The sequence below is a fragment of the Artibeus jamaicensis genome, unplaced genomic scaffold (assembly GCF_021234435.1).
Source record: "Artibeus jamaicensis isolate MK-2021 breed Jamaican fruit bat unplaced genomic scaffold, CSHL_Jam_final contig_233, whole genome shotgun sequence".
NCBI classification, from domain to species: Eukaryota; Metazoa; Chordata; class Mammalia; order Chiroptera; family Phyllostomidae; genus Artibeus; species Artibeus jamaicensis.
The window spans coordinates 69,344,334-69,356,973 of record NW_026521486.1 but is presented as its reverse complement, the minus strand read 5'-3'; the positions used below and the strand labels follow the sequence as shown (position 1 = coordinate 69,356,973).

At 35.1% G+C, this 12,640-nt stretch overlaps 1 long non-coding RNA gene across 1 annotated transcript; it reads left to right on the top strand.

Annotated features, from left to right (window-relative positions):
* The first annotated feature begins 384 nt into the window (after positions 1–384).
* Positions 385–10,050, top strand: LOC128626876 (uncharacterized). The gene is made up of 3 exons (XR_008390967.1): positions 385–450; positions 5,743–6,580; positions 9,115–10,050. It is a non-coding gene; the product is annotated as an uncharacterized LOC128626876 (long non-coding RNA).
* Positions 10,051–12,640: the final 2,590 nt, after the last annotated feature.

The following is a 12,640-nucleotide window of genomic DNA, read 5'->3' as shown; positions in this document are numbered from 1 at the left end:
TATATTGGTCTCTGTTCACTGAGGCAACACCAGGAATTGGCTTCCTGGCTATGGGAAAGTACTTAACCTAAGACCCAGATTTCATCTATTACATGAGGATATGTTAAAACTTGGCTCACATGGCTTTCCTGAAAATTAGCATGAATAATGAAACCAGTCTGTATAGTCCCAGAGTTCAGGGTTTGGTCAGAGGACGTGCTGGGCTTTCCAAGTACTCATGTCCATTATTAGTGCTCTGGGAATGTCAGGACTACTGAAGGGCAGTGAGACCTTCATGGTATCAGCACAGATACTAAACTCAGGGGTCAGTGTTTCCAACTCTCAATGCCAGCTGATAAGTTGCTGTTTATCTGACACTTATTACAGATACAGTAAGGCTTTTCAGCTGCCTGGGCTCTGTTTGGTTCTAATTTGGATGCTGTCATACTACAGGAGAAATTTAATGAGAAGGTATCTTATTTGTTTTTTCTAGGAGGAAGGAGCAAAATGGAGGATTAGAGTTTTTACTGGTAGAGTAATCATCATTCATGTTCACCCGGAGAGGAGGATTTTGATTTGTTTGCTTGTTTATTTATTCTTGGTGTAGTGTCCTTGTCTTCATTTTATATTCAGACGTGATTCCAAGTGGTTTTGCTTTTCTCCTTCTACCACAGTATGAAGTAATGTTTTCTAATTATTCTTGACATTTTGTAGATTACTTTTAATGATCAGTAGTACTACTATAGCCCAGCTGTTAACCAGCAGTTTTCAAAACCAATTTTTGGTTTTTTGGTAATTTTTGGGTTTTTGGTAATTTTTTTTCTAAAAATTTCTTTTCTGAGCTTTAACTTTCAAACTTTTCAATGTCTTTCATATTCCTTGCAATGTTTCTTTACTGATTTTGTTGAAGCAGAGAAGCAATTGTATTCCATAGTTAAAATGACTTACATGTAGTTGATTCTTAATATTTTATATTTTATCAAAAATTCATGAGGATATATTCTTGATATGGTTTATGTACTGCTCTATTTTATTTTTCTTTAGGGAAATTCCTAATTGGATATCTGATTAATTATTTTTATCTTTATTTATATCTCTTATCTATCCTCATTTTCACACATGGCTGCAACTGTCAAGCCAGAACCTATCTTTTACTTGTCCTTAAAGTATAACAACATTTAATTTTGTAGTATTTAATATGCACATTTTCTGATTTTAAGCTAAACATAAATTATTTTCCTAAGCAAGAAGAGTCACATCCTGAGTAGAGAAAACTTGATTAAAACTCACTAGTTTTCATTTCTTTCAATATGGAAAACATTAATTTGTGAATATGCACAGAAATGGGTTTTCATTTCAGCTTAATGTAGGCTTAATTATTCTTATAGTTTAGGCAATTTAGATCTAAAGGTGATCTTGATTAAATGATTGCATCAGCAAACATTCTTGGTGCTAAATAAGAATATAAGCATGTTCACTATCTCAGTCAGCTAAAAGAGTATTAGGGTTGAGAACTGAAATGTCAGGTATAAATATTGATTGTGCCAAAATTATGTAATAGAAAGTGTGCCATCCAATCTTGTCTATAGGAAAATAGTCTTACACATAGCCTATTGATAAAATGAGTTCAATTATATAACTTCATTGGCATGAAATATAAGAAATGGAAACAGTATCTGGTTTGCCAATTGCAATATACTTCTTTCTACATAATGTCAGACACCATGGCAATTACTAGGAAATATTCTTCCACTTCATCTACATCAATCACCACTACTGATATGTGCCTTGCTCATCTAGAGGTTAGGCTGTAGCAAGGCTAATGTGAGCATATATTATCCTGTAATATAAATGCCAAATTGTTATCTCAAAAAAAAAGCTAGTAAAATGCAAGAACGCCTTATCTACTGCCTAACCATGTAGCTAAGGTACTGCTTGGTACAACCTGGTGATGAAGAAGCTATATGGTTATTGTGAGACTGAGGAATGGAATGGGCGGGCAATTTCCTGGGAATGGTAATTCTAAAGGGCAGTAAAACATTCATGAATATGTAAAGAGAAGGGGGAAAAGTTATTTACTAGACTTCACTCAAGGCAGATGTGTTATGCACTGAACAGGAACAGTCCTGGAGTAAGAGGGTAGGCAACAAGTTACAGATGATTATGGTGCTATCTTCTATGGAAGTTAAACCCAGTCAATTTGTGGTGTTCTTACTGGTGCCATCTGAAGCAGAGTTAGGAGCAGTTACCCTCTTCCCTTCCTGCAAGCCAATCTCAACTTCTCCTCCAAATAGTGTTAACCTATATAGGTAATGCTATTTACAAGAGAAACCAGGTTAACAGTATTTCTTTTAAGTAATTTCCTCACAGTGTATATGTATATGGTTTAAATAATTCTTAATTTCTCACAAAACTAAGATATGTTTTAATGCCATTGAATTTATGAGGGGTTCATATTCTTATTGTTAACATTCCATAGTTATTATTTGGGGCTATAGAAAAGACCCATTTTTTTCCTAAATGTTCCATTGTTTGTTTGTTTGTTTAATTGATAGGCTATTCTAGATTGACAGCAGTTTTAGATTCCCAGCAAAGCAGAGCAGAAGATGCAGAGAGGTCCCATGTATCCCCGCCCCCACAGAAGCAGACTTCCCTACTACCAACATCCCAGACTGAAAACTTTTATTCCAAACTGGAATAAATTTCTTTTACCTTTCAAAAACACTGATCACCTAAGTATGTCAATAAAGATTTAAAAATTTTTTTGTTTTATTACTCTTTTGATTTAAAGTGTTTATTGATTGATTATAGCTTTTGTACTAATTTACTTACTCTAAGATTGATTTATTCCCATATATTTGGAAAAAGTATGTATTCACAGGTATAGAGAAATACATATTTTTCCATATATCCCCTTATTTATCTGTAATTATATTCAGCCCTTTACCCCTTTTCCCCTTAGATTTGAAATGCTCTAAGTTCACTGATTTTTATTTTGTGTGGAACTCAATGGGTGTGTGCACGCTTACACACACATACATGCCTATGCCCATGTGCCTTATGTGTTATTTTGGTAATCAGGTCTTTTCATCTGAAAACAGCCATGTATTTTAAAATGCCACGTGCTTTGAATTTTAAAAGAAAGATCTCCTGTGGCAAGGCAGGGGAGAGGGAAAAGAGGGGGAAATTGGGACAGTTATAATGGAACAACAATCACAAAAAAGAAAGAAATATCTCAGCGAATCTCAAGAACTGATACCTGATTTTGAAAGTTAGGCAATGGGATCGTGGTCTACACATTTATGGAAACCTGTTTTTTTTCACACCATTTTTTAAAGATTAATCCATGTTGTTACATGCAGCTTTAGCCCGTTTCTTTCAATGCTGCATTATTGCATTGAGTAAATAAAAGACTATATGTTTTTCCAGATTCATCATGATTAATATGTGTTGTTTCTATGTTTCACTTAGAAACAATGATGTCTTTCTATTTTTCATCTTAGAAACAATGATTTTTTAAAAATTTTTATTTATTTATCTTTAGAGGGGAAGGGAAGGAAAGAGAGAGAGAGAGAGAAATATCAATGTATGGTTGCCTCTCATGCATCCCCTGCTAGGAACTGGCCTGCAACCCAGGCATGGGCCCTGACTGGATATTGAACCACGATCCTTTGGTTTGCAGACCTGTGCTCAATCCACCGAGCTACACTAGCCAGGCCAATGATGTTTTTCTTATTCTTTGGTTTTGATATATGTACACATATAAAATAACTTCTCTAAGATATAACTCTAGAAATAAAATTATTGACTGCTAAGATATATTCATTTTCATCCTTACCAGATAATGCCAAACTTTTCAAAAATGGTTATATAAATTTATAATTTGTATTAGCTGTGTTGATTGTTTATGGATCAATACACTATTCTATACTGGGCATAAGACTTCATAATTTTTTATCTTTGAAGTCTACAATTATATTCATTTGTAATTTTAAAGTGAACTTCTCTGACCATGAGATTAAATTGCTCCATATATTTATTGACTTTTTGGATTTCCTCTTTTTGTCAAGATTCTGTTTCAGTCTTCTGTCAATTTTTCTATTGAGTCATCTGATATTTTCTGTTAAATCATAATTCTTTTATGGAGTTATTTTGATAATGTTAGTAATGTGTGCCCTCTCTCTTTTTCTTTGTCAGTTTTATTATGAACTTATCAATTTTTCTGACCTTTTCACAGAATCAGCTTTTGGGTTCAATTACAGTCTATATTATTTCTCACTTTTCAATTTCATTGATTTCTGCTCCTAATTCAATTTTTTCCTTTGCTCACTTTAGATTTATTTTGTCTGATATTGGAGCTCAGGTCATTGATTTGAGACCTCTCCATTTTTAAAGCATTTGTCGTTCTATTTGGATCTCTCCTTCCTGGGGGCACCCAGAAACTTATCTGAGATCTGGATAGTGGTTCCTTTATTAATTCAGCTCTCAAAGTCTTCGTGAAGGTGCTGAAAATCAGTCTGACCCACTCATTTAAAGTTCAGAGGTGAGCCTAGAAATTCATACACTGTGTTAAAGGGTAATTTATCCAAGCTCTCCCTCTTCAGTTTACCTGGCATTTTCAACTTCCCCGTGGTTCTTCTTGGCTCTCTAGGTAGAAATCTGGGGCTTTATCTACCTTATTCCCTTGTGTACTACCTGTGAGTACGCCTGCATCCAGGGCCAAGTGATATGAAGAGATAAGGAAATAAATTGGTTAACCTCACCACCGGTTTGGTGGCACTTGGCATTCTGGCTTTCTTGCCCAATCTACTTGTTATTATTTAATTTTCAATGTCCTCAAGTAGCTGCGCTATGCATTCTTTACAGGTGCTGTGCTGTGTTTAACTGGCCTTGAATTAATTGCATTAGGTTAATAGAACTTGTTCTATAGGTTGCTGAGTTTTCAAAATTTATTGAGACGTGCTTTTGAACTAAAATACAATAGATTTTTGTGAAAGTCTCTTCTGCAATTGTGAAGAATTTATCTGCTCTAATGTAATATCCACATACATTCTGTATATTTTAAATAAATCAAGATTTTTTGTGTGTAGTTCAAGTATGCTGCATGTCACTTCATCTATTAAATATTTAAGAAATTTATTGATTTATCTCAGTTTTCAACAGCAATTTTCAAATTCTCTTTGGATTTTAGCAAATATATCTAGATGAGAGAGAGAGGAAGACAGAATAAAATTTAGAGCTGTTTTTTCCAATAAATTATCTTGCAATAAATTCTTGCAATAAATTATCTTATTGCAACAGGGAGTGAATATACTATATGCATATAAAGCTACTCATATTAGTCTTAGTAAATATTAAACCCAGCTTGTTTCTCTAAACTGATTTTTCTTTTGAAATGTGAGTTTACATGTTAAAAGTTTGTTTTCTAAGTATACTTTACTAGAATCAACAAGTTGAGTTCTTGTGTAAACCTAAAAAACAGTGGACCTTGGAATCCTGAGAAGCTGGCAAAAACCAGAGGGTCAGTTCAAGGACCCCGACCATAAAGTTCCATATTGGGACTGGGAGGGCACAGCCTTCCCGTCTACAGCCCTTCCCCTGATCTCTTTGCTCTGATTTCCCTCTCCTCCCTCTTCATTAAAATCTCTGCCTGCACAAAAGTATTAAGTTTTAACCATGATTTAGTATATCCTAGATAATAATCAAAAGTGTGTATTCTGTAACAAATCAAAGTATATAATCAACACTGTGCTTTCATCTCAGGCAGATTTCTCATCGCAGCTGTGAGAAACTCTGATGCCAGCAATAAACCACAGGTGTCCAGGGAAGGGAGGAATGCTAATGCCAGCAGTAAAACTGCAGATGTCCAACTGAAGCAAACTGAAAGACAACATCGGAACAAAAGCGAGCAAACCGGAGCAGGAGCTGCACAACTCCCCTTCAGCCCCTCCCCTTCCTTCCACTTCTCTCTCTCAAGAGAAACAGCAGGTCCACCCTCCCTCAGGGAAGCTTGCCTCTCCTGAGTTCCCAACAACTCCTTGTAAGAATCACTGGCTGTTAAGATGGGTTTTTGAGGACCAGAGTCCCCCATCTTCTCGAGATCCCAGCACTTAAATAAACCACTGTCCTTCTCACCAGCACCTGTCTCATAAATTTGGCTTTCCTTGCAACAGGCAGCCAAACCTGGGTTCTATTTCAGCATGACTACAGCTAATCTTTCTATGCCTAATATTACTGTTTGTGGCTGCCTTTCTTTTTCCTGTGTTTTCTCCCTTTTTTTTTATTGGAAGTTTATTGATATATTTCTTTCCTATACCCTCACTTTCACTTATGAAGGGATAACACTATCCTGACAGAGTCCTAAGGGTGACAGAAAGTGAGGGTTAGCCATGTAGTATTTTAGTGTTTGGGGAGTTTGGTTTAAGATGTCTTTTTCAATATGGAACATATTGAAGATTAGACAAAGTGATATAATAGCTAGGGTTGTCACATAGAGAAAACTGAGGGTTTTGAAGTGAACGTTTACAAATAAACAGCCATTTATCCAGGCCAGAAATGCATTGTTCTGAGAATGGAGAAAATGCTATTATATGAGAGCCAGGTAAGTAGTTAATTGTTTAGATAAATAAATTTTCATAAAGTTCCTGAAGAAAACCTAAAGTTACTTGCAGCTTAATCTTAATGAGCAAAAATGCCCTGGTTTTAATAAAGCCAGGTTAATGCAGAAGGTAGAACACTAAAATCATGTTAATGTAAGTTAAGTGTTTATAGATGGTTTTCTTAATATTAACTATGGGTATATTTGAACTCTAGTTTTTATAGGTTTATTTCCCATTTAGATTTATTCTCATCCCTGATTTACTTATATTAGAGTCCATTTTATTTTTACTTTTTTGTGGATTTTTCACTTTTTCTGCATGCACTGGTTTTGGGGGTATTGGTGAGAGAAGGGATACCTCCATTCTTCTAGAAACTTAAGTTTTTGTAGAGCCTAAGTCCCAACTTCTCAGGTCAGTCCTACTTGATATCTGCCATTTGGTCCACCTATATTTTTTCCTCAGGCTTAATTTATTTAATAACCTGGTAGAATTAAGATAGCCTGGCTCCTGAGAATGAAAGCAATATCCAATGTCGTATATTAATCCCTACTTATTTTGAATTTAGTTTATGCTTTCTGAATACAAAAGTCTTGTTTTCCTAACTGTGGAAGGGCATAACAGCAGCTTTGGTTTAAACTTGAAAGCTGACATGGGTGGTTATAAATAGCCCCACAGAATACTCAGAATGACCATCTTCTCATGAAACAAATTTACATTAGAGCTGTGTAAATTTGGTTCTCAGACTAGAGAATCCATATCCAAAGATATCATTCTATTGTTTTCATCTCTGAACTCTCAAATCTCAAAAGAAGTTTTTGTCTTTTTGCCACATTTTGAGCAAACACTGCAATTCTTATTTAAAGGGCTTCTCTCTTCTTACAATGTCAGTGATCCAGATGTCCAGTTTAACTTTGAGTAACAACTAAAGAAATAATCTTTATTTGAAATATACATTTAGTAAAAATTCCTGGATTAGCCTCAAAAAGAGATTATTACCTATGTGGTTCCTTTTATAGACATTAATTTAAGATTGATCATTTAGTAGCTAAAATTTAATTTAAAAATATTGTAATTTTGTCCCCATATACAGAAATACATGAAAGGAAAATGCAAGTTATAACCCTATCATTTCTTAAACCTCCTTTGTCTTTTCTCTTACTTTTTGACATCTCCCAGTCTAAATCCTTTTTTGCCAAAACCATAAAACATTCTAGCAATTTATCCACCAGCTTATCCTCCTGTTTAACCACCAGTTTATCCTCCTGTTTCTTTCTCAGTGATCTATATTGACTCAAATAATTGCTTCTTGTGCTCTTTCCTTCTCTTCAGTCAAACGCTGCCCTTTCCTTCATATATGCTAATGAAAAAATAGACCCTAAAAATAGACATGACACAATAGGGCAGTGGGAGGATAACGCAGGGCTGACAGTTTCAGGCAGGAGACTGAACACCCCCACAGTAGGATCCTTGTCACGTTTTGTATACTCAACATCTATTTAAGAAGAGAGTCGATCTTCCCCTAAAGTTGTTTCCATGGTATTTTTTGAAGCCTCTAGTGAATTTAGATTTATTTCTAGTTGACTCATGTAAGTCCCACCCTCATCTTCAGTCCTTTCTTTTCTAATCATGGGGTTTAGGAGGAGTTCCTGCAATTCTGCCCACTTAATCTCTCAGTTTAATTTAGAATTATTCAGCAGCTGAGCCGGTCTCATCTTTCCCATTCTCGCAGGGCTTTCTAAACCTATTAGACTTGTTCATTATGCCCTTACTTATTTTTACAGGCATTTTTAACTACATGTTCTCTTCTTTTATTTCTGTGAAATTTGACAAGTAAGGGGTTGAATGTGGGTATCTAATCTCTATATTTAAAACCTATCTTCAATAAAATTTTATATCACTCACGAAATTGCTGCATATATATAAATAATAGAGAAGGAATGTGAAAAGCATGAGCAGTTCAACATATTTTGGAATTTAGGGTAGCTTTTCTCTTTTATGATTATAAATATTTATTGGTTCAAATAGATTTATGATCATTGATTTACATGAAGACAAGCAAAAATTCATAAAGCAGGCAATAAAGCAATATCTTCATTGTAGTTGCCACCCAGTAATAACCCCCTACATCCTTTGCTGTTTCACTGAGACTTAGAATATGTCTGTGGTCCACTTCAGGACACAGACATTTTTCAGGACCTGGAAGTCTGTCCTTGTGAGTAAGACTTAAAGCATGAACTAAGCATCATAAATAATGGTCACAGTTTTCTGGTCGTATTTATATTGGAGCTATATCTGAAAAACTTTGTTCACAGATAAACATTTGACCATTAGACTATCTATTAAGATACCCTCTTTATTAGAATGGGGGAGGGTGTTTGAATAATGCTGAACATTTGGATGTTCAGCATTATTCAAACATACAGAAAAAAAGGCCACAAAATAAAAAAACCTACATATGTTTGGAATAATGTAAAGAAAATACAGATATTTGACCAAACTCTCACCAATTTTTATTCAATTGTTTGACATTCTGTAGATATGGGCAAGGCTGGTGGGGCCCTAGCAGGGGTGAAGACTGGGACTCAAATCAAGGGAGCAGACCAGAAGGAAGGAAAAAATGACCAAACAGAAAAATATGAAGAAACAAGAATTCAAACAAATAAGGAGAGGCTTAGGAACCTCCAGGACATCTTTAAACGCTCCAACATCTGAATTATAGGTGTACCAGAAGGGGAAGAGGAACAGTCACGAGTGGAAACCTTATCTGAACAAATAATAAACTAGAACTTCCCCATTCTGGCAAAGGAAATAGACTTCCAGGAAATCCAGGAAGCTCAGAGAGCCCCAAAGAATTTGGACCCAAGAAGGAACACACCAAGGCCCATCATCATTATATTAGCCAAGATTAAAATGAAGGAGAGAATCCTAGATGCAGCAAGAAATAAGGGGACTGTCACCTACAAAGGACTTCCCATCACACTGCCAGCGGATTTCTCAACAGAGACCTTACAGGCAAGAAGGGGCTGGAAAGAAGTATTCCAAGTCATGAAAACCAAAGACCTACAACCAAGATTGCTCTATCCAGCAAAGCTTTCATTTAAAATGGAAGGACAGTTAAAGTGCTTCTCAGATAAGATCAAATTCAAGGAGTTCATCATCACCAAGCTCTTACTATATGAAATGTTAAAGGGACTTACCTAAGAAAAAGAAGATAAAAAAGATGAACAGTGAAAGGACAGCAAACTCACAGTTGTTAACAACCACACCTAAAACAAAAGCAAATTAAGAGGACAGCTAGATCATGAGCAGAACCATAGAAATGAAGATCACATGGAGGGTTAGCAACAGGGAAGTGGGAGAAGGAAAAGGGGGGAGAAAGTACAGAAAATAAGTAGCATAGATGGTAGGTAGAAAATAGATAGGGAGGAGGGCAAGAATAGTATGGGAAATATAGAATTTGAGAACTTGAGACACGTGGTCATAAACTAAAGGGGGGAATGGTGGGGGGGTGCAGGGTGGAGGGGAATGAAGGGGGAAATAGAACAACTGTAATGGCATAATCAATAAAATATATATATAATAAAATTTTAAAAAGAATAAATTTACAGTAAATACAATGTATTTGGAAGTATTCGGCACAAAGTTTGTGATCAGAAAAAAGTTAATATTTGTCAAATAGAAAATTTGATGTTTTTTAATCTAAATTAATTTTAGAAATATCTGTGTCTAAATTTAAGTTTCAAAAATAATTTCCTAAATGAACAATGTGAAATTAATATTTAAAATAGGCTTTTTGATGATTCCATAAAATATTAAGTATTTTTTAAAGCAAATTATGATTTCCCAGGACCAAATTTGTCCCAAGAGTCTTGGTGATGTTGGACAAGTGACTTAGAGCTTTTTCTTCAAAAATAAAATCAGGGCTTTAAAATGTGTAATATGCTTATCATATCATGAACTTTTAAAAAAGATTTTATTTATTTATTTTTAGAGAGAGGGGAAGAGAGAGAGAGAAAGAGAGGGAGAGAAATATCATTGTGTGGTTGCCTCTCACACACCCCTTATTGGGGGCCTAGCCTGAAACTCAGGAATCTGCCCTGACTGGGAATTGAACCAGTGACTTTTTTGTTTGCGGTCTGACATTCAATCCACTGAGCCGCACCAGACAGAGCTCTCATAAACTTTAAAAAAAAAAAGATTTAATATGAGAACCCAGTCTTAATTTGTTGGAAACCCACAACACAGACTTTAATTTCAAATCTAGTACTTTTCATGCCATTGGATGAAATCTGTGCCTTCCAAATGTTTATCATTAAATGCTTATCATTAAATCACCTGAAATCCATGGAACAAATTTAATTTTTGAGCCATAGCCCAGATCTACTGAATGAGAATCACCTGTGTAAAAGTTTGGGCACAAGCCCTTTACTTCCCATGCAATTCTAGTGATGAGCAAATCTTGGGAAATACAGGACTGGTGGAATTTCAAAACCCCTTCTAGCTTCCGTTTTCTAAATCTATTTTGAGAGAGACATGTTCATTTTAATGTACCACATTTGCTTAAACTGAGTAAAATTTCATGGCAATTAAATAATCAAGCTCCTTGCAAATCAAAAAAGTTCATGTGATATCAGGAATAGAAGCAAAATCCTAAATTAGTTTTGACTCTAATCACACATTTTGGTACAATAATCAAGGAAAAACAGGGTGATTTTTGTTTTGCCTTTGAAACTAACCCATATGTCCTTGAAAATAGGATTACAAATATAGCCAAACTTTTAGTGATAACTTGCTCTTTGAATATTTTTCTCCTAAAATGTGGAAAGTGAAATATATGCGGGACAATAAAAGCTGTATTTTTTACAGTTTACTAAGTATTGTTTCCAATTAAATTTCTTTGATTTGCTCATCATATCTAAACATTTTAAAATCATATTAGGTTAACACTAAAATTAATTGCTTTAAAAGTTTCAACTTCATCAATTTTAACTTTTTAATAGCTTATACCTTAAAACACAATGTATTCAATAATGTGTACAATTTAAAAGACTTTTGCTTGTACATTTTCACTAGCTAATTACTCTAAATTCTATTCTAGTTTAAAAATTATCACAGATTCTACATACCTTTCCTGATTAAAACAGATTCTCAATACTTTCACAGACTTTTTTTTACAAAGAGTTCTTATTTATTATTGGTAAATAGTAAGTGATGTTTCTTTGATAATGCTATAAGCATATACATAATTGAATACCTGCATGCAAAATAAAGGTCATATCTTGGAACCCATATTTAACTACTCTTGAAATTGTTATTAAAATCAAATACCTATACCAAAGACATTTTTTTCTCTTATTACTAAGAGGGTACAAGATTTGAATTATCATCAGAACAGAAACCTCTGCCTTCTGTAGCTTAATTGTCAGCACTAGGCCAGCACTTAATTGGCAATAAAGGCTTCTACATCAATCATTATACTAAATGGTCCAGGAAGTTCTTGGTTACTAAGATAAAACTGTAATCGATAAAAACCTTCATCCCTAGCTTTACGAACATACCCAGTCAATTCATTCAAGCAGCAGATTGTTCAGCCCTTCCCCTGTCAGCACAACAGCTTGCTCAGATGAATGAATAGCTGTCTTATCAGGACAACTCCAGAAACCTGCTTCCTGATCCAATAGTGCTTCACTTGCCAAAGTGGCTCATAGATTCCCTACTGGTGTGTCCACAAACCCAAAGTGTATATTACATCCAGGACTTTACCCAACAGGAAACAGATTCCTGTATTCAAAAATCTGCGTTAGTCCTGGCTGGTGTAGCTCAGTGGATTGAGCGCAGGCCTGAAAACCAAAGGATCGTGGTTCGATTCCCAGTCAGGGCACATGCCTGGGTTGCAGGCCAGTCCCCAGCAGGGGACCCATGAGAGGCAACCATACATTGATATTTCTCTCCCTCTCTCCTTCCCTTTCCCTCTAAAGATAAATAAATAAAATACAAAAATATATATATCATTAAAAAAAATCTGCGTTAGATCACTCCAACCCAGATCCTAAGTGTTCTGA